Source organism: Pelobates fuscus, chromosome 2, assembly GCF_036172605.1.
Source record: "Pelobates fuscus isolate aPelFus1 chromosome 2, aPelFus1.pri, whole genome shotgun sequence".
NCBI lineage: Eukaryota > Metazoa > Chordata > Amphibia > Anura > Pelobatidae > Pelobates > Pelobates fuscus.
In genome coordinates, this window is record NC_086318.1 from 147,130,739 (window position 1) to 147,157,073 (window position 26,335).

General features: G+C 40.7%; 1 protein-coding gene across 5 annotated transcripts in view; it reads right to left on the reverse strand.

The window, feature by feature from the left end:
- Nucleotides 1-26,335, reverse strand: part of LPP (LIM domain containing preferred translocation partner in lipoma) — a 317,702-nt gene that overhangs the window by 227,822 nt on the left and 63,545 nt on the right. For 2 of the 5 annotated variants that reach the window (XM_063442805.1, XM_063442803.1), the window contains exon 2: nucleotides 6,210-6,276. The exons of the other annotated variants lie outside the window; for them this stretch is intronic. The gene's annotated coding sequence lies outside the window, so the exon portion shown is untranslated. The remainder of the gene's footprint in view (nucleotides 1-6,209; nucleotides 6,277-26,335) is intronic. 5 annotated transcript variants of the gene reach the window in all.

Below are 26,335 nucleotides of genomic sequence, written 5' to 3' on the forward strand. Positions count from 1 at the left end.
TTGGTAAATGGGGAAAAAAAATGCGAGTAAAAACCTCATGCGATAAGAGGGGGCAGGTACCTAAATGCGCGCACGCGCACACATTCAATCCCTCTGAACGGACGGCCGCCTCCATGCTACCTCAATGCTACTCTGAACGGACGGCCGCCCGCCACCAATATGCAAAAGTTTCCTCGGCGGCCACACTAACGAGAGAGCTGGCAAATCCGGGGCACCAGGGCGAAATTTCTAGCCATGGCGACCTGGGATTTGTCGAGCCCTGGTATATGTGCATACATTGCATATGCCTGTAGCTGTGGCAATGTACCCATATCTTGACAAGTAATTTTCTAGCACACTAATGACTACTCTTGTAGGATTAGCCCACTTTTATTGGGGAAATCCATCCTACTCGGGCTCTCTGCAGAGCAAGTTTAAATATGGTCCTGGTATGAGGCACCTGAGACAAGGATGGGAAACTCATTCCAGGGCCCTATTTAAACTTGCACTAGAAAGGGGTCCAAGTGGATGGATTTCCAAAGTAACTGGGTTCATCTCACAGGAACAGGGCAGCTCATCGGTCAGTTTATTTTATGTACAAAGATGACAACCAGAAACCTTTTTTGTCCAGGCTCTCAGGACATATTGGAAACTAAATATGTCTTAACATCTGTCTGTTTCCTTTTAGCGTCCCTGCATTTAACTATGTGGCATTAAAACGGAGATTTGACTGAGATTTTTGAGAAATTTAAAAGCCAAATTACTTTTTAGGCTATGTGTATAAAGGAACATTACATGATTCTGTATCATGGTTAACACTTTGGAAAGTTTCTATCCAACGCCTGTAATCCCACTCTGCTCCCATGCCGGGAGTCCTGTTGGAACAAGAAACTTTCTAGATTGGAAACAGCTGATTTAAGAACAAGAACTGTTATTCGGTCAGTACAAAGTGCATACTAAAGTTGAAATTATGTTCTTATTTCTGTTATTAATTCTTCTGAGTAACTGATGAAACACAGAACCAAGAGCCAAAGAAAGGAAATTTAGAAGCTTATTTTCAGTAAGTAGTATTACAAAGCATTAGGAGAAAAAAAAAAAAAGTATTAAAATTATATACAAAATACATAATTTTTCCTATTGTAAAGCACTGGATCAGTTGAGATCATCAATTCTGATTATCTCAGCCAAGGAGGAGGATTGTGGGGGGGAGGGGGCGACCAGTGCAGGCAGACCTGTACACCACTGAAATGAAGGTAAACTACTCATTTAAGTGGGACTATGGGGCTAAATAGTGTTTTTAAAACAATAGGGTCAGGAATACACTTTTTGCCCCAGAAGAAGGAAGCTCAATTGTGGCACCACAATGCGCATTTGGCTCTTGCTTCACAACTAAACTTTTTAGTCCCTCTTATTTATCCTTATATTCAGAATTCATATAATCATAACAGCTTTCCATATAATTACCAATTATAAAAACTAAAATACTAACAGTAAACCTGTAGAATTAGAGTTCAAGTGTTATATAAATGAGTCACCTGTTCATTTTAGATACCAACAACTAGTAGCATTTATACAATTCTAAAATCTATTCTAGAACTATATGTCTCCCTGGCATTTGGCATTGCACTAAGACAGGTCCAACCAATGTAATCTATAGTGTGTGTAGTCATCAATATACCGCCAACATTGTAACTACATCCATATATAGTTACATACATATTTCTGCAAGAAAACAGCTAATGACATTCTGAAAAGGCTTTATATGCATTGGTGCCATACTGTTACTAGACAGGCCTTTGGTAGTTATTCACCACTGGAAGGTCAATAGCTAACACACCAGGGATCATTTGTACTCGCCAGGGCTAAAATTTAGCTAATTAGTCTTACTGTATTTTTCTTTTCTTGAGAGGAGAGATGGGAGAGCTATCTTTCCCTTCCAGGGGCCTAGAATTTACATTAGGCAGCACAGAACTCTGTTCCAGAAGAACACAGAAAACCTGGGCACACAGTCATATCCAAAATGCAGTTTTTATTTCAGGAAGCGGTACAGTAAGCATGTCAAACTTGCGGCACACAATGGATATATTTTCGGCCCACCTGCCCTGGGCCCACTTTGTGTTGTGGCTGCAACCATCCACAAGACAGGAAATATATTTTCTGTCTGATTCTTGTTCCCCCTCCCACAGCCGATCGTGTGCTCCCACAGACCAGCCACCTCCCATTCCCTTCTGCTCGCAGTGCCAGAGGATCGTCTGGCTGGAACTGGAAGACGGCGGCTTATCTTAAGGTAGGGAAAGAGGGGATTGGGGGACCTTTCTGTGTAGTGAGCTAAATTGGGGGTGGGGAGGGAAGGAGGGAGAGGGGCAGTGTATTTGAGTGGTGCGAGAGGGGGACAGTGTATTAGTGTGGTGCAAGAGGGGGGCAGTGGCGAACACACACAATCCATGGGGCCCCGGTGCGAAACTGATCCATGGGCCCCCCTACTACAGACACACACACATACAGACAGGCGCACAAGACACACATACAGACAGGCGCACAAGACACACATACAGACAGGCGCACAAGACACACAGAAAAAAAAAATAGAAAGAAATGGGATTTGTGTAAAAATGGGTGTAAAAGGGAACACCACCTCCACACTGATCCAATGCACCAGGAGGGCACTCCAGCAATGCCCAAGGGCTTAACCCTAGATACCAGCAACAGAAACAAAAAAGCAAAAAAAAAATATCACAAACTGAATATAATGCTGGCTGGAGATAAAGATGTAGGCACCAAAGCATCCAGTGGCATGGAACAATGTAACCAGAGGGAGACCACTAAATATATGAAGTAACAAAGTATCAACACAGAAATAAATTGTAACTCCAAATAATAATATAAGGCTACTCCCATGCCTAAGTAAGTGAGGAGATAAAGTTACTAAACACCTAATTCTGCAATATACATATAAGCTTTATTAGTCCTGGCCCTTTAATGCATAGGGTGTTAGTAAATCTCCACTTAGTATCGAAGAACCTGAAAAAGTGCCAAAGGGAGATAGGTCACTGTCAAAAGATTGGCAGCCCTAATAATCAAACGTAGACAGACGGATAAAGTAAAATAAAAATAAAATCATAAATCAAACTCCCATGTCTAAGTAAGTGAGGAGATGAAGTGCTAAACACCCAAGTCTGCAATATACATATAGGCTTGATTAGTCCAGGCCTTTTAATGCATAGGGTGTTAGTAGATCTTCCCTTAATTCCTGAGCACCGGTAAAAAATGCTAAAGGGAGAAAAGTTACTGTCTAGAGGATCAGCAGCACTAGTACTCAAAAGTCGGACAGATAAAGTAAAGTAGAGAAAGCCTCTCTCCCTGATAAACTTACTAAATAGATAGAATACAATTGAAAGGAAAAATGTAAATCATAACAAAAACGTGTATCTTACAGAGCAGTGAAGTCCCATGTGTGTGCAAGTTAAAATTGATCCATAGGAAAGAGCACGACGCGCGTTTCGGTGCAGTATATATGCACCTTTGTCAGAGGCACAAGACACGCACACGCACACAGGCAGAGGCGCGCACGCAGGCAGAGGCGCGCACGCAGGCAGAGGCGCGCACGCGCACGCAGGCAGAGGCGCGCAGGCAGGCAGAGGCGCGCAGGCAGGCAGAGGCGCGCACGCGCAGACAGGCAGAGGCGCGCACGCGCAGTGGCGCGCACGCGCAGTGGCGCGCACGCGCAGACAGGCAGAGGCGCGCACGCGCAGACAGGCAGAGGCGCGCAGACAGGCAGAGGCGCGCAGACAGGCAGAGGCGCGCAGACAGGCAGAGGCGCGCGCGCGCAGACAGGCAGAGGCGCGCGCGCGCAGACAGGCAGAGGCGCGCGCGCGCAGACAGGCAGAGGCGCGCGCGCGCAGACAGGCAGAGGCGCGCGCGCGCAGACAGGCAGAGGCGCGCGCGCGCAGACAGGCAGAGGCGCGCGCGCGCAGACAGGCAGAGGCGCGCACGCGCAGACAGGCAGAGGCGCGCACGCGCAGACAGGCAGAGGCGCGCACGCGCAGACAGGCAGAGGCGCGCACGCGCAGACAGGCAGAGGCGCGCACGCGCAGACAGGCAGAGGCGCGCACGCGCAGACAGGCAGAGGCGCGCACGCGCAGACAGGCAGAGGCGCGCACGCGCAGACAGGCAGAGGCGCGCACGCGCAGACAGGCAGAGGCGCGCACGCGCAGACAGGCAGAGGCGCGCACGCGCAGACAGGCAGAGGCGCGCACGCGCAGACAGGCAGAGGCGCGCACGCGCAGACAGGCAGAGGCGCGCACGCGCAGACAGGCAGAGGCGCGCACGCGCAGACAGGCAGAGGCGCGCACGCGCAGACAGGCAGAGGCGCGCACGCGCAGACAGGCAGAGGCGCGCACGCGCAGACAGGCAGAGGCGCGCACGCGCAGACAGGCAGGCGCGCACACGCAGACAGGCAGGCGCGCAGCTGAATGCGGCTGATTGGCCGCGCAGCTTTTTGCCACATATGGACAGTAGCCTCCCAATGCTTTCCCATAGGGAAGTTTGATGATCTCAGCCAAAGTGAAGAACACACTCATAGGACTTCAAAATCAACATGAGAACGTCAATTTTTTTTTTTATTACAGTTGTGCAACAGCATACATTCACTATTTCAGTCCTATTACCAAACTTTTCTTAATATGTCAAGGTAGTTGGACTGAAACTTTGGTTATTTGCAAATGCATATCTCCGTAAAATAAATTCTCTTTTTTTTTTTACTTACTTTGAAGCCCTATGAGCGTGAGGACGTCCAGTGTCAGTCAGGCAACTTTTTTTTATACTTTTCTAAATAAACCTACGTTTCTATGAAAACTGAAGTTTGTTTTTTTGCGGCCCACATGAATTAAACCTCGTTTATTTCGCCCGTGTTAGCCTTTGAGTGCGACATGCTTGGGGTGCAGCAATGTTTCCACTCACATCTTGAACGTTCATCAATCCTAAATACTCTACCACCACCACCATATTTATATTTTTGGCTGAAACGTTGCTAAACTACTTCATGATGTAAGTATGTATGCCCAAGTTTCTGTGCATTTGATCCAAAAATGGCTGAAGGAGGCTTTTGCCCACCAGATGTCCTATTAAAACAAACTGTCTTATACACATATGAAATAGTGGCAGGTCAGAGTTTACAGCTGGAACCTAAAAAGTTGACCAAAGCGGGGAAATGGGGGCAAACCACTGCAACCAAGATAGGCACAGTGGTCAAAGTGGCACATAATCTCAAAGGTGAAGGACAACAGATGTGCGCCCAATATTCGGTTAACATTAACACAAATGCACATTACAATCCATGTAAAATCTGGCATGTCTATTATCACCAATGAGGGACAGGGAAGACCTCTTTCCAGGAGAGCCAATACTAGGCTATCCATCATAACAGCTGTAGGACAGGGGGGTGGGGGAGAGTTAGTTCATTTTCAATCAGATTTAACTTACTGTAAAGGTTGTTATCTCCTGCTCTGTAACTTGAACTTTAATTACATACAGGAGGCTCCCGCAGGTTCTAGAAGGCTATTAACAGAGCAGGAGATAAGACGTTCTAAGTTAAACAGTAGTTTTAATACAGTAAGTGTAAACATTATATGACTTTACAGGAAGTGTTTAGGAAGGCTGTGTAAGTCACATGCAGGGAGGTGTGACTGTGGATGTATAAACAAAGTGACAACTCCTAAATGGCAGAGGATTGAGCCGTGATACTACAGGGACATGATCTATACAATAGAACTGCTTAATTAAGCTAAAGTTGCTTTGGTGATTATAGTGTCTCTTTACATTTAGGACATATAGCATGCAATTTGTTTATATGGTTTTCCACGTAGTGTGTGCAGACACCACAAAAACACACACACACACACACACACACAGGACGACTTTTACACAGTAGAAATTCCTTTTGAAGAGAGCATATAGAGGAGGGCTACAGCAGCAGAGGATTTGGCAAATAGTTACCCTTACAAGTTGCTCAATGCAAAGATTGAGTGAAAGGTACCATCTGCACCTTTGCAGGTATGCAATGTTCATATGGTGTTTAAAGTGACCAATTTAAATAAAAACCTGCTAAGAAGGCCATGCACTACTCATGTTCTAGTGTCTTAATGAAGAAAAAAAATGGCTAGAGAGAGTACTAGCTGTTAATGAACGCATTCTCAACCAATGTACAAAACTATGAGCAAATCCTTCCTCACCTCTGAAGACTTGTTTCAGATCACAGTGACAGATGTCTCTGTTCCTCTTGGTCAAACTGTGCAATGTCTGCTTGAGAATGAAAAACAAAAATAAATTCAATGTGTTTACTATGAACAGATTTACACTGCTTAACCAATGTAACCATTTGCTCTCGTCTGACCAAACGTCTGACAAACAATGCAACAGACTGAGACAGTGCTAGAAATGTGTTTCCCGTTTCTTTAATGATGGCAAAGATGCTTTTGTGTATTAGCTCACCATTTTAAGCCCTCAATCTGCTGTGTACTCTGTTCAGGAAAGGATCTTGCAGTGTTCGTTATCTGCATATGTGCAGTGAGGTTACACTTTAGCACATATGGGAACTTTTATACTTGTTTGATTGTACATGCTGTTCATTCAGCTGTTTGTCTTGTTCATGTTTCTATATAATGCCAGTGTAGGGCAGAACACAAATGCATTGCTCATCCCATTGCCGCCAAAAATGCTAAAGGAAAACATTGCACAATCAGAACATCTGTTTTACTCAGTTTGTTATGATCAACACTAAAAACATATCTGAATGACTTGCTCCATGAATCAACATCAAAGTAAGACCCTAAACTTTACAGGAAAAGCAATCTATAATCTGTAAAGCATATGTTGGTCATTTTATTTTTTTTTCCAGAAGGAAACTTGTCGTGCAACAGATTCTTCTTGGGTAAGACGAGTTATACAAAATAAAGTTGTATACAGTACTTGCAAAGCAATGGTAATAAACTGGGCAAATGAAAAAGGTCAAATTGCACATCGTACAGGACTTGATATTGCATATGTAATATTTACCTAAAGCACAAATGATAAAACTAAGAATCTTTTCTACAACAAAAGAAAATATTCCAAAAACAAGAGAGGCACATTTATGATTTTGATTTACAATAAAAAAAAAAAAAAAAAGAAAAATTCAATTATAGCTGCAGATCTATGTTTGAGTACAAGAGCAATTGAACTCCATGTACTTGTCACATTTCTAAATATAAGCTGGTTGGCATGACAACAAAGATTGATGGATTTCTTTTAAGTACTGTATATTTAATTGTCAGCATTTCGCAAGGAGTCAAAGAAAGGCTGCGTGAAAGGTCCAGTCGTCATGGATACTGTGGGTTATTTAAAAAAATACGGTGCATACTAAAAAGGGACCACAAATATGTGAAATAAAATTAAAGGAAGAGAAGGGGTCGTTTAAAACAAAGCCAATTTGCCTACAAATTAGTCTGCAACAATAAAAGGGGTTGAACTGAGAACAAAAGGCAGTTATGAAAGAAAAAGAAAAAAGAAAAAATGAACACCAACACTTTTCTGGGAAAGACCTTGCTTGGCCGCGGATTTTTACGGTCTGCTTAAATAAAGTGTATTAATCCAAAGGTCTGCCAACACACAGGGGAACAGCCCGTGAGTTAGGTGAATATATGGTGTAACTCTACACATGTCTGCATGGATATGCAGTCTTTTGTAGGCCTATTAAGCATACTATAATAACCATGAAGTTTCAGTCTTTGCATAAAGTCAAACTTCTCTGTTATTGTATGACTATTTCTATTTATTAGTCACTTAACAGTGAAACTAAAACTTTCTCCAACTTATGTTTTCAAAGACACCATGTTAACTATGTTAAGGGTGGTGGGTCTGCAATGTGTTTGAACTATGGTGCCAGGAGTGATATCCACTGGTAATCTGTCAAACAGTTTACAAATGGTTTGATAACTACCTTTCTGTTTTAGGAGCAGACAGATGTTCTCAGTCAATGAATACTATCCAAACCTGGTATTAGTTGGCATGATAAATGCCAACCTGACCAGAATGACCAAATGCGCCTGACACCGCAAGGTAGGAGTCAAACTGTTTGCAAATCATTTGACAGAGTAACAGGTAACAATGGCACAAAAACAAAAGCATGTTACGATGTTTATAGAGCCTAGAGTGTCCCTTTAAATCGCGAGTGAACTTGAAGAAAAACAAAATGAAAGACTACATCAAGAAGACCATGCAAAATGTAATCAGATTTCTAAAGGTTGTTTTTTTTTTTGTGGTTTGTTGATTTTGCAAAACATACCTTTCAAATGTCTCACTTTAGAGAAGAGAATCTATTTCAGCACTATATGCAGCACTTCGATAGAAAGCACTTTAGTGGCCATCTGAGTTACTGCCACTAGAGGTGCGACTAGGCAGTAATATAAAGACTGCATTTTCTTTTTAAGCTGAAGTGGTCCTGGTGACTATAGTGTACCTTTAAGAATTTTATTTTTGTCGTTGAAAAAAAACCTTTGTAAGTTTAAAGAAAACTTGGTTCCTAACTTTAGCTGGCTCCTAGATTCAAAGCAAAATTTGTCAAGCCCTGCTATAAGGACCCATGACGGAATACTATTTTACCAATGGGGACTGTTTTACTGGTGGTAACAGGGAAACCAGGGTATTATTAGATGTCTGGGGCTGCCCTCCGTCAGCTGTGACCAGAATTTGTGCATCCTACCCACTCACCTCTAAATGCTGACCAATGAGCTGCATGCAGCACCTAAAATAAGCACTGCAAACCGCTCTTTAAACAAGGATGTAAATCTCCATTGAGAGTAAAGTGGTGTGAGTAGGATAAAATCCCTGCTTGCACCAGGGAGATTAAGGTATTCTCCTCTGTCAGCTAGGGAATTTTTTGTGTCACCAGACTGACATTTGAGCTGTATGAAATGCACAAAGTGAGCACTGCATATTGATATTTAAATAAATTGAGAACACTGTGCCTGAATGACCAAACTCAGCCACAGTGATACTCAGTGAGTAGCTTGTGTATAGGAGGCTCTGAAGTGGCCCTGACAGGGTATCCTTTTATTCATATATGCAATTTGGATTAGTGTTGGGTTTAGCCAGTCACAGTGTAACATTGCTTTTTTTTCGGTATGTAACTATGACATGGATCTGTCATGTTAAACAACAGATGTCAGCAACAAACGTTTCTTGTTTCAGCTTGGAATTCCCTTTATCAATTGCATTTTAACTCTATATCTAGTGTTAAGATTAAGGTTTGGGTTGTAATTCGGGATAGGATTAAGATTGATACTTTGCAAATGTATACACATGGATTATTGTATTCAGGAAATGTTGAGGAGTGTAGTTAGAACAGCGCGTCTACCCTGACCCTGCTCGTTGCCTGGCAAGATTTGAGCGCCATACATGCCCAGCTCTTTTCATTACTCAAGCCTTACTAGGCATGTGCAACCGCAGCTGTCTCCAGAGTGCATCCACGATGCATACTGTGGGCAACAGAAGGCAGTGACGTTATGTCACTGCCTGAAATAAAATGGTGGGGCCAGGCAAGAGGATCTGGCACTGTGATGATTGCAAAATTATAAACATAGGGAGAGTGAATTGTAAGCAAACACTGGGGATACTGAGGAGTTAAGTAATTATGGAATTGGGGAAGAAAAAAAAAAAAAAGCAATTGATATATAAAAAGGTTATATCCATGACAGAGCCAATTTAAGTCACTTAAAATGTTCTGAATAACCCCTGGCAATGCGCCCCCATAATTCTTTTTCACTGTTGACGTCATGAAGTACGAATTTAAAGCGCATTCTAGGCACCACGATTACTAAAACTCATTTTAGTGGCCGTGATGCAAAGAGTATTTGGGTTTCATCTTTCCAGTTTAACCAAACTGTTTTGGCTATTTTAAAGCATTAGAAAAAGACACTTGACTGCCATCTAAAGTTATATGAACTGAACTGCAAATGGAGGATGAGATGGCTGAAATTGCTGGGTGTACCAGTCCTCCATGCACTCAACCTATCCGTGCCATTCCCACGTTGGACAGACTAATCAAAATATTAACTTCAGCATGAACCGAGTCAGCATGCTTTAAAGACCCGGGACAGTCTGGTTTTGTGGGAAAACGGTCTAAAACCGGTTTGATGTAAAATTGAGCATATGATATCAAAGGTCTATTAGCCTTATATGCACTAAAATGAGCTATGGCGTTTGACACTTGGAGCAGGGCTTCGACAAATCCTGGGTGTTTGTTAGTCAGAGTATAATAAAAAAAAATAATTTGAGAGTTTGTGTCAGTGTGCGCGTGTGTGTCAGTGTGCGTTTTTCTGGCCCCTATCTGATCACATGTGAAAGGTGTTTTTGCTCACCTTTTTTTCCACACCATGATGGTCTCGCCATGGCTGGCCCTGCCTCCGTGGCTGAGATAACCAATCTTGATAATCTCAGCCAAGTTAATGCATTCTCATAGGAAAGACTTGAGGATATTGCGCTTGTGCATCAAAACACTGCACTAAACCAAACAGCATCGTCGCATAGAGATGCACTTAATGTATCTCGACGGGGAACATTCAGCACCTGTAGAGTAAAGAGACGCTGAACATAGGAGCTGAACATTGTGTAACACTGGACTAGGAATCACCTCTACTTGCTTTCTGAGTGACTGTCACTAGAGGTGTAAAACACTGCCTTTTCTCTCAAAATTAAGCTGTAGTGTCCTTTTAGGAATTGTATTTTTGTAGTTGAAAATGAAACCATTAGTTTAAAATAATAAATAAAACTGGTACTAACTTTTTTTTTTTTTTTTTTTTAAACCTAGCTCCTAGATTCCAAGCAAATTTCTAAAGCCCTGACTTAGAGTATATATATTGACAATCCTGTGAACATGGTTAAATATGTAGCAGATACCGATCATCAAGACAAATCAGAATTGTCACTCCGCTATTAAAAGGGGCAGACATTCCAAAACCATGCAGTGAATGAGAATTAAATTTAATTGTCCCTTGGAGAACGAATCATCTTTATAGACATGCAATTCACCTGCAGCGCTAAGGCATATGGTACATCCTCCCAGTTTGATTTGTTTCATGTCAGACATTTTTATCAATTTGACAAGAAAAGAATATAAAAAGATGCTTGGCTCAGAATCATGGAAAATATCTAATATTTAGGAGTGTAAGGCCAAAGAGAAACATTCAGAGCAAGGAACAGGGTTACCAAACATGTTAGTGTTTTAACTCTTATTGGAAGAAAAAGCTTTCACCCCCACACAAGAGTTGTTTAGTCTTGTATGTTTCCAACAGTACAACACTGAGGAATGCACAGAGTGAGATACAGGCGTGCTCCAGAAAAGGTTTCAGTTGACTCCTAAACTCACATTCGGTTCATCAGGCCCAGATAGATATTTGAAGGCAGTGTTGTAGATAAATAGTGGTATATAATGTGATATGGATGTTGAATGAGATCTGCGTGCCATTTACATACTAAATCTCGGTTACAGAAATATAAGGCCCTGTATAATGTATACAAAATGCAGTGTGAGAGAAACTTTAGATAATTAGTAATAGGGTAAAATTCCTGCAAAATCAATTACCCAATGCAATTGTCTGTTATACAAGCGGAGTAAGTTGTATTTTTATAATTTGCCTGATCTGTGAAGATAACTAAACTGTTACATTTCAAAGAACATTGATTTACATCTGGAACCCTGAATAATACACTACTACAGCTTATTGGACCATTCACTTGTAAAGAAGGCAGTGTATAAAAGTCAACAGAAATTAAAATAAGGACATGATTTCTGTAGACAAGACTCGTTTTCAAAAGGGCTTTAGTTTACAGACACAGGAAAATGTGTTTTTGCTTACTTTTAAATTCTTTCATATTTGAAAAATATTGTGTATCCGAATGTGATATTTTAGTCAATTTAAGGCCTAGGATGTTTGGACATAATACATGTAAATATGATAACTGGATTACTACAGTGACAGTCATTGCGAGAAGTAGATTTAGGCATATTGTATTAAACATATGCTATTTTTTTTAAAGAAGAAAGTAAAATAAGAAAATAAAAGTATAGATTACAGGTTATGGTGAATCGATCTTATCCATAACGAATCAAAGCAAACCTGCTTGCTGGTACAATTAGTTAATTTGTACCAACTTTTCTGCAACATTTTAATCTTCACTCATCTACATAGCTAGTCAAGAGCACGCTCTCCTTAACGAACACAATTTCTGTATATTGACAACCTAATAAACTTCACTTCCCCAATCAGCCTTGCTCATTAACTTGCTACATTGTAGTTGCATTTTTGCTCACTTTCTTTTAAAGGAACACAAGTCACCTAAATTACTTTAGCTAAATAAAGCAGTTTTAGTGTATAGAATATAGATCATTCCCCTGCAATTTCAATGTCATTTAGGAGTTAAATCACTTTGTTTCTGTTTATGCAGCCCTAGCCACACCTCCCCTGGCTATGATTGACAGAGCCTGCATGAAAAAAAAAAATGGTTTCACTTTCAAAAAGATGTAATTTACCTTAAATAATTGTATCTCAATCTCTAAATGGAACTTTAATCACATACAGGAGGCTCTTGTAGGGTCTAGCAAGCTATTAACATAGCAGGGGATAAGAAAATCTTAATTAAACAGAACTTGCATTAAAGAAAGCCTAAATAGGGCTCTCTTTACAGGAAGTGTTTATGAAAGGCTGTGCAAGTCACATGCAGGGAGGTGTGACTAGGGTTCATAAACAAAGGGATTTAACTCCTAAATGGCAGAGGATTGAGCAGTGAGGCTGCAGGAGCATGTTCTATACACCAAAACTGCTTTATTAAGCTTAAGTTGTTCAGGTGACTATAGTGTCCCTTTAAGCGTCAGTCAATCAAATACTTGCCAAGGGAAAATTGTAATAGCAGATAGTTAAGATAACTTTATTAAAAAGGACACTATAGACACCAGAACCACTACAGTTTAATGCAGTTCTGGTGTCTAAAGCATGTCCTTGCAGGCTGAGCACTGTAAAAGCAGCCTTTTCAGATAAAAGGCAAAAGTCTTACATTGCTACCTAGGAACACCCCTAATAAAGCTCTATGAGAAGATGCTGATTGGCACAGTGCAGATTTCCTATGCATGCGCAATAGCCTTTTAATGTTTTCCTATGGGAAAGCATTTGATTGGCTGAGATCATCACAACGGATGTCATCAGCCATTGAGGTGGAGCCAGGTCAGCAAGACCAGCATAGAATAAAAGGGAAGTAAAATCACCTTTTTTACAGAGATTGGAGGGGGAGGGGGGACTGGTCACCTAAACAGCCATTGCACTAGGACAACTCAAGTATGTAGCGATCTCGCTCCTATATGATAGATTCCAGTACACAACTTTTTTACACTTCAATTTGTAAATCTAAAAGAACGTTCTCATTGTATCCATTTAACATCAATGACATTGTAAGTACTGACTTTGTATTTGCGAAACAAGAAGAATATATCTCTTTTATAAGAAAAGCCAGGAAAATCTGACTGTTATATTTTTAAGTGACAAAGAAGAACTATAATATGCATGATAAAAGGCGAGCCACCCAACAAGAATAACAATTTTATTTTACATATATATGAATGAGTATCAAGCAGAACAATTATTTTAAAAGTTCATTCATTACACTTATTTTTACCCAAGTTACAGAAGTGAGAAGATCCACCTGTTCAGTACTGGCATCAAAGCAGATGCAAGACATTTGCAAAAACATTTAGATCTCTAAATCAGGCAGTGTTAGGAAAGATGTGTCAGAAAAGGGGGAGAGGGGGGAATATAACATAAGATCAGAAAGGACATACTGTACCAATTGTGATTTTCAAGTAGTAAATGACATCCCCAAATGTTATTTTTGAAGCACAAACAAGATCTTATCCTGACCTTGGCGTGGGTACGTATTCACCATAATGTGCCAACAGAGTAACAAGGGGGTAAGGCTGGCTTCATATATTATGCCCTTGCAGGAATGTAATTTTTTTTTTTAAATCTCAAAATAATACCAAAAAGGTACACAGACATCTCCGATAAAGCCATCATACAAATAAAGAGTTCTACTAAAGTCTTCACTATTCTGCAGCATTACAACTACATTTTTTTTAAACATACTTGTAAATAAAATGTTACATTATATAATATGCGTTTCTCCCTGGAGAGCTTCTATAGAGTGTCTATGGATGTCATTCATGAATTAGCCTAAAGCACACATAAGAATGGCTGCTAGATTTTGCAAGGTGGGGTTATCACCAATGACCAAGTTCCGGGGCACACTGTGGGCCACATCTCCCATATTATTCTTACAGCAAAGTATTAAGGGAGGTGTAGTCAGCAACAGAGTGCCAAAGGTTGACACGGTTATATATTCGGCTGCTAGGGGTGTCAGAGACATGGTGGGTAGGTTTGTACCAATCTCCTCACCAATAACACTATCTGGCCTGGTTGAGGTGTCAGAGTGGATTGAAGAACCAGTGGAGTGAAAATTAGCTTGGTATTCTACGGTGTCCAGGTTTGAAGGCTAAATAATTGTGCATCTATATACGTCCTTCTGCATGCTACTTTTTCCACAAAATGTATGGCCTAATCAGCTTCAACAGATCTAACCAGTAACTCTAATAGTGGTCATTAACAAGATGCTTTTGCCCACATAACTGCCAATCATGGATATTTCTGTTTGCATCATTCTATGTAAACTCTTAAAACTACAATGTGAAAACTATTTTTTGTCTGTCATCTGATTTAGAAATTATGGAACCAACACCATATCAGGGGCCTATCATCATTTCAAATAATGTAATTCAAATGCTTTTTTCCAGTTAATATTAATATCTCCCTAGTAACTAAAACCAATAACTACTGGTGCTTAGTCGCTGTGGAATAGTGGAAAAACCAGCCATGCAGCGAATGAGAGGCAGTCTGCTTCTAGATCCTGGAAACTAATACGTACGCTCACTGTATTGACAGGATGAATGGTAAATTCAATTGTCATCTGCTGTGCACAGCACTAATCAGTAGAAAGACAGCTGGCAGTGATTCACTGAGCGTGTGTGTTCAGTAAATAACACCATTTTAGGGAGACATGAAGGAATGGGAATGGATTTTTAGGGGGATGGGGCGGGAGGAAAGATTTATAGTCATTGATCATAAATGAACAGGTTTTTTTGTTTTTAATTATTGCTTGTATTATTACAGTCTTTGTCCATATTTTTTTATGCATACACATAAGTAAATACCGTTTTTTAGTACGTCGATTACCTGTGTTCTATGAAGGCACTCATTTTATGTTTTCTGTGTCTGGAAGTTTGACCAAAATGAATTAATGAAATGAAGAGCTAGCGTACATTTAAGAAACCTGACATACGCAAACACCAGCCATCAAAAAAAAGTATTCAGGAATGACAAAAGATCTTCACAACGTGCATGAGCTTTGCAAAAAAAAGTGACGAGAAGACTAAAATGGCAGCCTCCACAAAGCAAGGCTAAAGCAGAAAATCTACTGAAAAATGATCAATATATGTATTCAATACAAAATAATTATATATTCAATGCAATATAACATGTCCATTTTTGATTCTGGGACTCCACAGAGATAAGAATGTAACCCTTCCAAAACAATTTTCTTTGAAGTTCCTGGATCATGTCAGAGATTGTCCAATATCTAGATCAAACTATGAAACAGAGATGGTAGATGGGATACACAACTGTGAAGTGGAAACCAATGCCACTGAGGTTTAGATATTTAAAACACATGACCAAAATTGAGTGAGTTTATTAACGTTTCTAGAAACCCTAGACGAGTATTATGTATTGTTTATATTACATGATGTAATATTACAAATATATTGTTTTAAGTTAGGGGTTAAGTGACAGGTTCACGATTTTATTAATATAAGGACACAACATGCAAATTCAGCTCTGTGCTTCCGACTGCATAAAGTGAACCTGCCATGACAAATATAAGTTATACCTCCCAGCTCATTGTGAAACAAGCACAACTGGCATATGGCAGCTATGATTTTAACACTATTTGTTATGGACCATATTTCCCACTACAGATCCACTACAGCACATATATACAGTATTGCAGTATGCAATGATACCTTTTTTATTGGACTAACATAATATTTCAAAGACAAGCTTTCGAGAGTTTCCCCTCTCTTCCTCAGGTCTGAAGCAATACTAATCAATCTGATAGCGTGTAACACTTAAGACAACTTATGTTAGAGAAGGGGAGGGATAGGGTTGAATGGGATGTAAAATAGCAGATGTGTCAGAAAGTAAAAGGGGCAGGTTGGCTGAGAATAGCCAGAAAAAAGTAAATAAACAGAGGAGAGTCAATAAGCTAGTTTTAAAAAAAAAAAAAAAAAAAGAAAAAAAAAAAAGACTCCTAGAAAACAGAGCAGGGCATGCAAGTATATAGCTGCATATATGTATGTATATACATTGATCCAATAAAGGTGAAGTGAGAATATAAAAAAAAAAAAAACAAACTATATAAGACATTAAAATGTGTGTTTTAAAAAAAGTTTTGGTAGTGTGTGAGAAAGCCAGAATCTACATTAATTCCTTAAAAGGACTCTACAGTGCCAGGAAAACACTAGTTTTCCTGGCACTGCAGGACCCTACAGTGCCCCTCTCCCTCCCACCCAAAGTTGCTGAAGGGATTAAAACTTACTGGAGTACAGCGCCAATGTCCCTCCGCACTTGGGCAGGCTCCGCCTACTCTCTCCACCCACTCCCCCAAGACCTTATGCAATGCTGTCCTATGGAGATTTCAGCGACGCTTGAGGTCCTCGCATAGCGTGAGGACGTCCAGCGCCGGTTAAAACACAGAAGTCCCTCTAGTGGCTGTCTGATAGACAGCCACTAGAGGAGGACTTAACCCTGCAAGGTAATTATTGCAGTTTATAAAAACTGCAATAATTACATTTGCATGGTTAAGGGTGGTGGGAGTTTAAAAAAATGGTAATAAGGAGGGGGGGGGGGAAGACCTACTGTACTCCCCCCCTGGACCCCACCCCTGAGCGGTGGGTGGGGGCCCTAATAAAACAATAAGGGGGGGGACCTACTGTCCTCCCCCCCGGCCCCCACCCCTGCGCGGTGGGTGGGGGCCCTAAATGAACCCCCCCCCAATCAAGGTGACTAGAGGTCCCAAGCCCCTAGTCACCCCCCCCCCCCCCCACCCAAACCAAAATAGTGAGGGGGGAATAAAATAACTAACCTGTAAAAAAAAAAAAAAATTAAACTTACCATTTGACGTCTTCTTTTTTCTAAATTCTTCTTTCTTCAGCCCCCCAAAAGGCCAAATAAAAATCCATCATACCCGTCGCACTTTAAAAAAAAAAACGAGCGCAAACAAAAATTAATCCATGTTCACCCATGGAGGGCACGCCGCATACTGAGCTCCGCAGGGCGGGTCAAGGCTTATAAAGCTATGTATGTAGGTGTGTGGGCGTCTCCCGAAGGTGCGCTTAATTGGTTGTAGAGAATTGTGATGAGGCCGGTACCTGGACTCTCCGTGACACACAGTTGTTCAAAGAATGTCAGTTTGGACACTGCCGCTGCACGGATTTGTGGTTTTGCTGCAATGTCTCTCAGCTGTATGTACCTGAAAATAGTATTTTGTTGTCAAGGGGGCGAGGGTCTTTAGTTTTTCGAATGTAGGGAGCCTGCCTGTGCGGAAGAGCTGGTAGTATCTCTGTAAGCCTGTGTCTTCAATGTTTCTAAAGTCCCTGGCTGTCAATCCTGGGGGGGGAAGGCTTTATTACATAGGTAGGGGGCTAGTGGTGAGACTGGGTGTGTGAGGGCGTATTTGTGTGCCGCTGAGTCCCAGATCGAGCTCAGGATGGCCGGGCAGGAAGTGCGAGGCTCTGGTCTGTCTGCTCGAGGCTGTAACTACTTAGCAAACCAGATTTTTTTGCATAGTCCCGGCTGAATTAGCTTTCTAAAGTTTACTAAAGTTTGCTAAGTCGTTACAGCCTTCATCTAGGTAGTTGCCAAGACGCTTAGGACTATATACACACAGTATGCATTTTTATTTTTCCTCCGTATTGATTTTAAATCTGCTTGGAATCTTGTTTTCAAACAGCATCGCCGTTTCTAGGCAACACATGGTGATTTCACCATACGTCACTTTACGGCAATTCACACAACGGTCCGCGATTTGCGGCTCTATTCACATGGCAGATTGGACACACAGGGAGCACTTGGTGATTGGGTAAGTTTAACATTGGTTTATGTATTTATTTGAGGATTTTACATGTCACAGCATCTTGATAAAGACCGCTAGACGGTCGAAACGTTGATTTCTATGCGTGTTACTTAATATATTTTTTTGATTCACTAAATCCATGGAGTGCTCTCATTTTTGTTCTGTTATATTATATATATATATACCGTATATACTCGAGTATAAGCCGACCCGAATATAAGCCGAGGCCCCTAATTTTACCCCAAAAAACTGGGAAAACTTATTGACTCGAGTATAAGACTAGGGTGGGAAATGCAGCAGCTACTGGTAAATTTCTAAATAAAATTAGATCCTAAAAAAATTATATTAATTGAATATTTATTTACAGTGTGTGTATATAATGAGTGCAGTGCGTGTATGAGTGCAGTGCGTGTGTATGTGTATGAGTGCAGTGTGTGTGCGTATATATTAATTGAATATTTATTTCCAGTGTGTGTATATAATGAATGCAGTGTGTGTGTATATAATGAATGCAGTGTGTGTGTGTGTGTGTGAGTGCAGTGTGTGTGAGTGCAGTGTGTGTATATGAATGAAGTGTGAGTGTGTGTGAGTGCAGTGTGTGTATATGAATGAAGTGTGAGTGTGTGTGAGTGCAGTGTGTGTATATGAATGAAGTGTGAGTGTGTGTGAGTGCAGTGTGAGTGGTGTGTGTGTGTGAGTGGTGTGTGTGTGTGAGTGCAGTGTGTGTGTGAGTGCAGTGTGTGTGTGAGTGCAGTGTGTGTGTGAGTGCAGTGTGTGTGTGAGTGCAGTGTGTGTGTGAGTGCAGTGTGTGTGTGAGTGCAGTGTGTGTGTGAGTGCAGTGTGTATATGAATGAAGTGTGAGTGTGTGTGAGTGCAGTGTGTGTATATGAATGAAGTGTGAGTGTGTGTGAGTGCAGTGTGTGTATATGAATGAAGTGTGAGTGTGTGTGAGTGCAGTGTGTGTATATGAATGAAGTGTGAGTGTGTGTGAGTGCAGTGTGTGTATATGAATGAAGTGTGAGTGTGTGTGATGCAGTGTGTGTTTGTGTATGTGTTGGTGGGGGTGGGCATTTAATATATTATTAATTATTATTATTTTTATTTTTTTTATTTTTTTATTTTTTTGTATTATTATTTAATTATTATTATTTTTTTTAATTATATTTTTTTTTCGTCCCCCCTCCCTGCTTGATATATGGCAGGGAGGGGGGCTCCTTCCCTGGTGGTCCAGTCTCATTGGCAGTTCAGTGGGGGGAGAGGGGGGCTGGCAGAGCTGTACTTACCTTTCCTGCAGCTCCTGTCAGCTCTCTCCTCCTCCGCGCGGTCTGTGCAGCTCCCTCTGTCAGCTCCCAGTGTAAGTCTCGCGACTTACACTGGGAGCTGACCGAGGTGCTGAACGGACGGCGCGGAAGAGGAGAGAGCTGACAGGAGCTGCAGGAAAGGCAAGAACAGCTCTGCCAGCCCCCCTCTCCCCCCAGTCTGTATTATGGCAATGTAAATTGCCATAATACAGACTATGACTCTAGTATAAGCCGAGTTGGGGTTTTTCAGCACAAAAAATGTGCTGAAAAACTCGGCTTATACTCGAGTATATACGGTATATATATATATATAAACATAAACAAAATGTTCAGAGTCTGGCACTCTACCTTTAAATAGAACAACAGGGAAAAAAGCCTCGGTGCTGCACAGCGTAAATGTATATCCAAGAAAAGAGTAGAGCACTCCAGAGGACTTGTTTCAAGCAATTTATTCCGTGAAGAAAATCGACGTTTCGACCCGCAGGTCTTTATCAAGATACAAAACAGAGTACAACCGTGTCCTTATATACCCTAACAAATTAAAGAGTAATCACTTACCCTGAAAAAGCTGTGCGCCCGAAAGCCATGTGTGCTCACTGGACTGTGATTGCCAAACCCGCGGTGGCGATCCCGTCGGGTTGTGATGACGTCACCAATAGTGCGACAGGGCGAAAAAAAACGTGATCATGCGTCTAGGTAACCCAGGGAACCAAGTGTGGGCAAAAATTTACGTGATATATGTGAAGTGCGAGCATTATGAAAGTTAAAGATATATGGGAAAAGAATACTTTTGATAATAAAACCAAGTATTGAGATGGGCGTGTAGTGTATGCATAAACGTAATGATCCTGCAGTTTAATCAACCCAGTGCAGAGCAGCATAATATGCATGTGTAATGCACATAGGATAAGTAATGTAAAGAATACTGGTCACAAAGAGTATAGGAGAATGGGGAGAAGCAGAGTGTGGGAGAAGCAGAGTGTGTGTAACAAACGTGATAAAGCAAAAAAACGAAAACGTGACCATAACAATGTATCCATAAACGAACCTGTGGAGAGTGGTCCTAAAGTGTGATGTGTGTAAATAAGAGTGTGTAAAGCACTGATAGAGGAGTGTGGTGACATGTAAAGAGTTATACAGCTGGTGGTTGCAAGCTGGGAGCCAAGTACTGAGTGTAAAGCGAGGGTGATAGTAGTGAGAAAGATAGGAGAAAAGTAAAAAGAAAGTAGAACCCGAACAGTGACCATTAAATTAATTTCATGCAATACCTAAGTATATACATGTAGATATATGCAGATGTACAAAGCAGGATCCAACGCTACAACAGGAGCGTATACCAACGCCCAACATGATAACAGACAATATTGTGCAGAGGTTAGGCAGATGAATGAACAGATGGATCAAGAAGGGGTCAAAAGCCCTGATCAAGATGTAAACATAAGAAGATATCCAAATACAAGTGGGTATGTATCATAAGAAAGTAAAAAAGTAGAGAATGGATAAAGATAACAATAATAAACATAAAAGGTAAACGTAAATGACGAATGTACAGTAATGAATAATAAATAGTAAAAAATAAATAGATAGTAAAAGGTAATAAATAAAAAACTACAAAAAAATACAAAAAATAGGTACAAAAAATACTGAGAATACATAAAATAGATATCCCAAAAAAAGAAAAAATAGACAAAATAGAGAAAATAAATAAAAATAAAGATAGAAATGAGAGCGTGTATAAAAATACTATAGACGGCCATAATAGAAGCTTATGAGTACCGATAGACATAATGATGCACAAGTTTTTGGGAACATATCCAAAAATTCAAAAAAATTCAAAAAATTCAGAAATTGTTCCAAAAAGGGGGCTCAGCGAGTGTCCAAAAAGGCATGAAGGGAAATGTATTCGTTAAGTCCCCTCGGATGTACGGTGTCCAGTGTCTTAGTCCAGTATGCCTCCCGTTGGAGCAGGATCCTAGATCGATCACCCCCCCTAGACAGAGGGGGGATGTGATCAATGGCTGTGAATTTGAGCGTAGGTAAGCGGTGGTTCATCTCCAAGAAGTGCTTGGCCACCGGTTTGTCTGTCTTGTTGTCCCTGAATGCAGTCATGATTCCTGAGCGGTGTCCCCGCATTCTGTCTCTTAGTGTAAGATCAGTTTTTCCCACGTAGTATAGTCCACAAGGGCAAGATATTAAATAGACTACGTGGGTGGTGAGACAGGTGATGTGGTGTTTGATGGGATATCGCTTCCCTGAGTGTGGATGAGCAAACGAGGAACCTGTGAGCATATGGCCACAAGTGACGCAATTGGTGCATTTAAAGCAACCTGTTTTGCTGTGAGTTTTTTGTGTCCCATATTCTTTACATTCTTTACATTACTTATCCTATGTGCATTACACATACATATTATGCTGCTCTGCACTGGGTTGATTAAACTGCAGGATCATTACGTTTATGCATACACTACACGCCCATCTCAATACTTGGTTTTATTATCAAAAGTATTCTTTTCCCATATATCTTTAACTTTCATAATGCTCGCACTTCACATATATCACGTAAATTTTTGCCCACACTTGGTTCCCTGGGTTACCTAGAGGCATGATCACGTTTTTTTCGCCCTGTCGCACTATTGGTGACGTCATCACACACCGACGGGATCGCCACCACGGGTTTGGCAATCAAAGTCCAGTGAGCACACATGGCTTTCGGGCGCACAGCTTTTTCAGGGTAAGTGATTACTCTTTAATTTGTTAGGGTATATAAGGACACGGTTGTACTCTGTTTTGTATCTTGATAAAGACCTGCGGGTCGAAACGTCGATTTTCTTCACGGAATAAATTGCTTGAAACAAGTCCTCTGGAGTGCTCTATTCTTTTCTTGGATAGAATATATATATATATATATATATATATATATATATATATATATATATATATATATATATATATATATATATATATATATATATATATATATATATATATATATATATATATATATATATATATATAGTAATGTTCTAGCCACCATAAACATGACAGCTTAACGAAGAGGATATTATGCAAAGAGGTTCTATATTAGCTGAAAATGTTATACTGCTCTAATATTTATAGCACAGGGGTAGGCAACCTTTGGCACTCAAGATGTGGACTACATCTCCAATAAACCTCCCACAGCTAGAAACATAGAATGTGACGGCAGATAAGAACCATTCGGCCCATCTAGTCGCCCCAGTTTTCTAAATACTTTCATTAGTCCCTGGCCTTATCTTATAGTTAGGATAGCCTTATGCCTATCTCACGCATGCTTAAAACTCCTTTACCGTGTTAACCTCTACCACTTCAGCTGGAAGGCTATTCCATGCATCTACTACCCTCTCAGTAAAGTAATACTTCCTGATATTTTTAAACCTTTGTCCCTCTAATTTAAGACTATGTCCTCTTGTTGTGGTAGTTTTTCTTCTTTTAAATATAGTCTCCTCCTTTACTGTGTTGATTCCCTTTATGTATTTCAAGGTAGTGTTTACATTGCTGCCTTGTTACACCTCTAGGTGCGGTCACTCAAACTGCCACTAGAGGTGCTTCCTGTCTCAGTGCTGCATTATTTCTGGCACCTACGTTCAGCATCTTCATGCTTTCCATAGAGGAGATGCTGACTGGCACAGCGCTGCATTTTGCTCTACATGTACAAAAGCCTACCAATGCTTTCCTATGGTAAAGCATTGGTTTGGCTGAGATCATCAAAACTAATTATCTCAGCAATGGAAGTAGGGCCAGCCAGGGCGAGAATACTGTGCTATGTAGAAAAGGCAAGTATAATCACCTTTTGACTACAATCTGAGGGGGGACCAAGACAAAAACAATACTTCAGCAATCTAGTGTTAGGAATACAGGTTTGTGAGTTAAAGGAACACTATAGTGTTCACAATACAAACCGTGAAAACTACACAAAAGTGAATCATCTGGCACTGAAAAGGTTATTCTATCACACACAGAACATTATTTACAAGGCAAATCTTATAGCGCATTAAGTTGGTGTTATATGGTTAAGTGCATTCCCGCCAAACTGGGACAGCACCTCATTGATAAATAGCTTTGTGGATGTTTCAAGGCTTTAACAGGCAGTCTGTGACAGACCCCGGAATTTCAAAGCTAAAGCTTAACCATCCTAGCATGATCAAAGCACTTTTCTTGCGGAGAATTTCTTCTTTCCCTCTGTAGAAAAAAAGAGAGAAAAGAGAGAAAAAAATTCAAAGAAAGCTAGTCAGCCAAGCTTGCAGTTGTTCCATTAGTCAAGATTTGGCTGATAGCCAGTCTTGGGGATCAAGGAAGGGGAGCAGAGGAGGAAGGTTCATTTAGCTCTTATTTACTGGTCTCAATCTTGATGTTCTGCTTTCTAAGAAAATGTATTTTGTATATTGCGCAGCCTGGAATTCCTTCACAGGAATGTGCTACAGAACAAACATACATTTAAAGCGGAACGGTTATGTTTTAGAAAGTGAAAAGTTCCTCACATTTTTCTCACCTCAGTTAATTGCTACTGAAGAACCTGCTGGATGTGAAGAGAGCAGTGGTGGCATAGAAAATACAGTTGGCTCTGCAGGATGTATGTGTCCAGAGTGATGTCACTCACCCCTCATGCTTTAGATGTGCTTTTGTATCAGCATATAAATTCCACACAAGCACATGGGTGCTCAGACATTCCTTTAAACCCTTAGTGACCAGATCGTTTTTCAATCTTCTTACGGTTTGGGACCAGGGCTGTTTTTACATATCTGCGGTGTTTGTGTTTAGCTGTAATTTTCCTCTTACTCATTTACTGTACCCACACATATTATTTACCATTTTTCTCGCCATTAAATGGTCTTTCGAAAGATACCATTATTTTCATCATATCATAATTTACTATAAAAAAATATAAACTTAAAAAACAAATTCGAACTTTGACCCCCAATACCTGTTATGCATCTACAACTGCCAAAAAACAACTGTGCTAAATGGTTTCTAAATTTTGTCCTGAGTTTAGAAATACCCAATGATAACATGTTCTTAGCTTTTTTTGGAAAATTATAGGGCAAAAGTACAAGTAGCACTTTGCTATTTCCAATCCAATATGTGTTCAGCAACATCTCCCGAGTACAACAGTGCCCCCAATGTACAGGTTTTATGGGTATTTGCAAATGTACAGGGGTCAAATATAAAGCTTGTATATATGTATATATTTCTTTATTACTTTATTACTTTATTACTTTATTACTTTTTCTATTTCCACACCTTGCGGCTACCCCTGGTTTATATGTCATCATGTATGGCTTGTTATCCCCTTGTTTTGAGTGCCCTAACATATATCCCTTGCCATGACCCTAAATTTAAGACTATTACTTGTATATATAAATCATTTAGGAGGTTACTTAATTATTGAATTATGGCATATATTATAAGTGGTAATACAGTATCTGCTTCTATGTCGCCAGGTTTTCACCAAATCGACTACTCGATACTCACTTATGTGCTATAACTATGAATTATTTCTTGTTTCCTTCTGTACACAATATATATACGTAAGTGAACTATAAGGTCTGCTATGTATATCGTCAATGGGAGCTAATAGGGCACTTCAAGGGTTAATTTCCCCCTCTCACGATCTATGTGTGCTCGTTGTTTCTCCCCGGCCGTCCATCACGTGGTACTAGGGGCGGGGCTTGCGGTATGTCATACCACGCCCCCGTAGCCCCACTCGTGAGACGGCCGAATATTTCAAGCACACGGATTGGTTACTACCCAGGTGGACCCATTGAGGTAACGATATAAAATAAACCGCGGGGACAGCCTCTCTTCAGATACCCCTGATGACGGCGTACGGTTACGCCGAAACGCGCGTCGGAATCAGTCTGCTCTCACTTCACTGAGCACTCTAGCACCTTGCACTTATGTTTGTTTAGTGTTTAGTACCTGGGGCTTCAGATGTATAGACTGAGTCTAGATTAGACCACCCACGAAGGTGTTATTTAGGAGAGTAAGGGCTAGCACAGTGAGTAAGGGATTAGATTTCCTCCCTCCTTCTCCTTTTTCTCTCCTCTACTGCTTTTTGTCCCCTGATTTTTGCATGGATTAGCATACTGCCTCGGTTCATTAAGTGAGGGGCTCTTCGGCTTTCTCTGGCTTATCGCAAGCCGTCACTCCATGCCATTATCACACTCCTCATAGGACTCTGCTCATCACTACACAGTCCCAGTTTTTTAATAGACTTTAATAAAGATTTTTTTGTTTTTTGCTACTTTACTACCTTAAGATTGGACTGGGCCCTTACCCTTTTGGCTGTCTTTTTGTAAGACACCCTTTTGGGTTCTCTCTTTTTTCATGTTATTTAAACTCCTGGGTTACCCCCTATCACCCAGTCTAGGTGACCGTCTCTCTTGTGGCACGGAAGTTGGGTCCGATTTTTTCCTCCCAGTCTTCTGGCCCCTAGAGGTCTCTATCTCTCTATAGGGCTTTTCCCTTTTCCATGTTGGCACATTTAAATTTGCCAGAATGGTTTGCTGGGCCTTGTAAAAGTAGACAACCCACGGTATTCAAAATGGGGTATGTCCAGTATTTTATAGCAGCCACTTAGCCACAAACGCTTGCCAAAGTTAGCGTTCATGTTTGTTTTATGCATTTTAAAAAAATATATATATATTTTTTACACAAAAACTGCACTTTTACAGGTGATTTCATCGTCGTGATAAGTCTGTTTTAAACACTTATATTTGTGTTCAGCGAAGTCTCCCGAGTATAACAATACT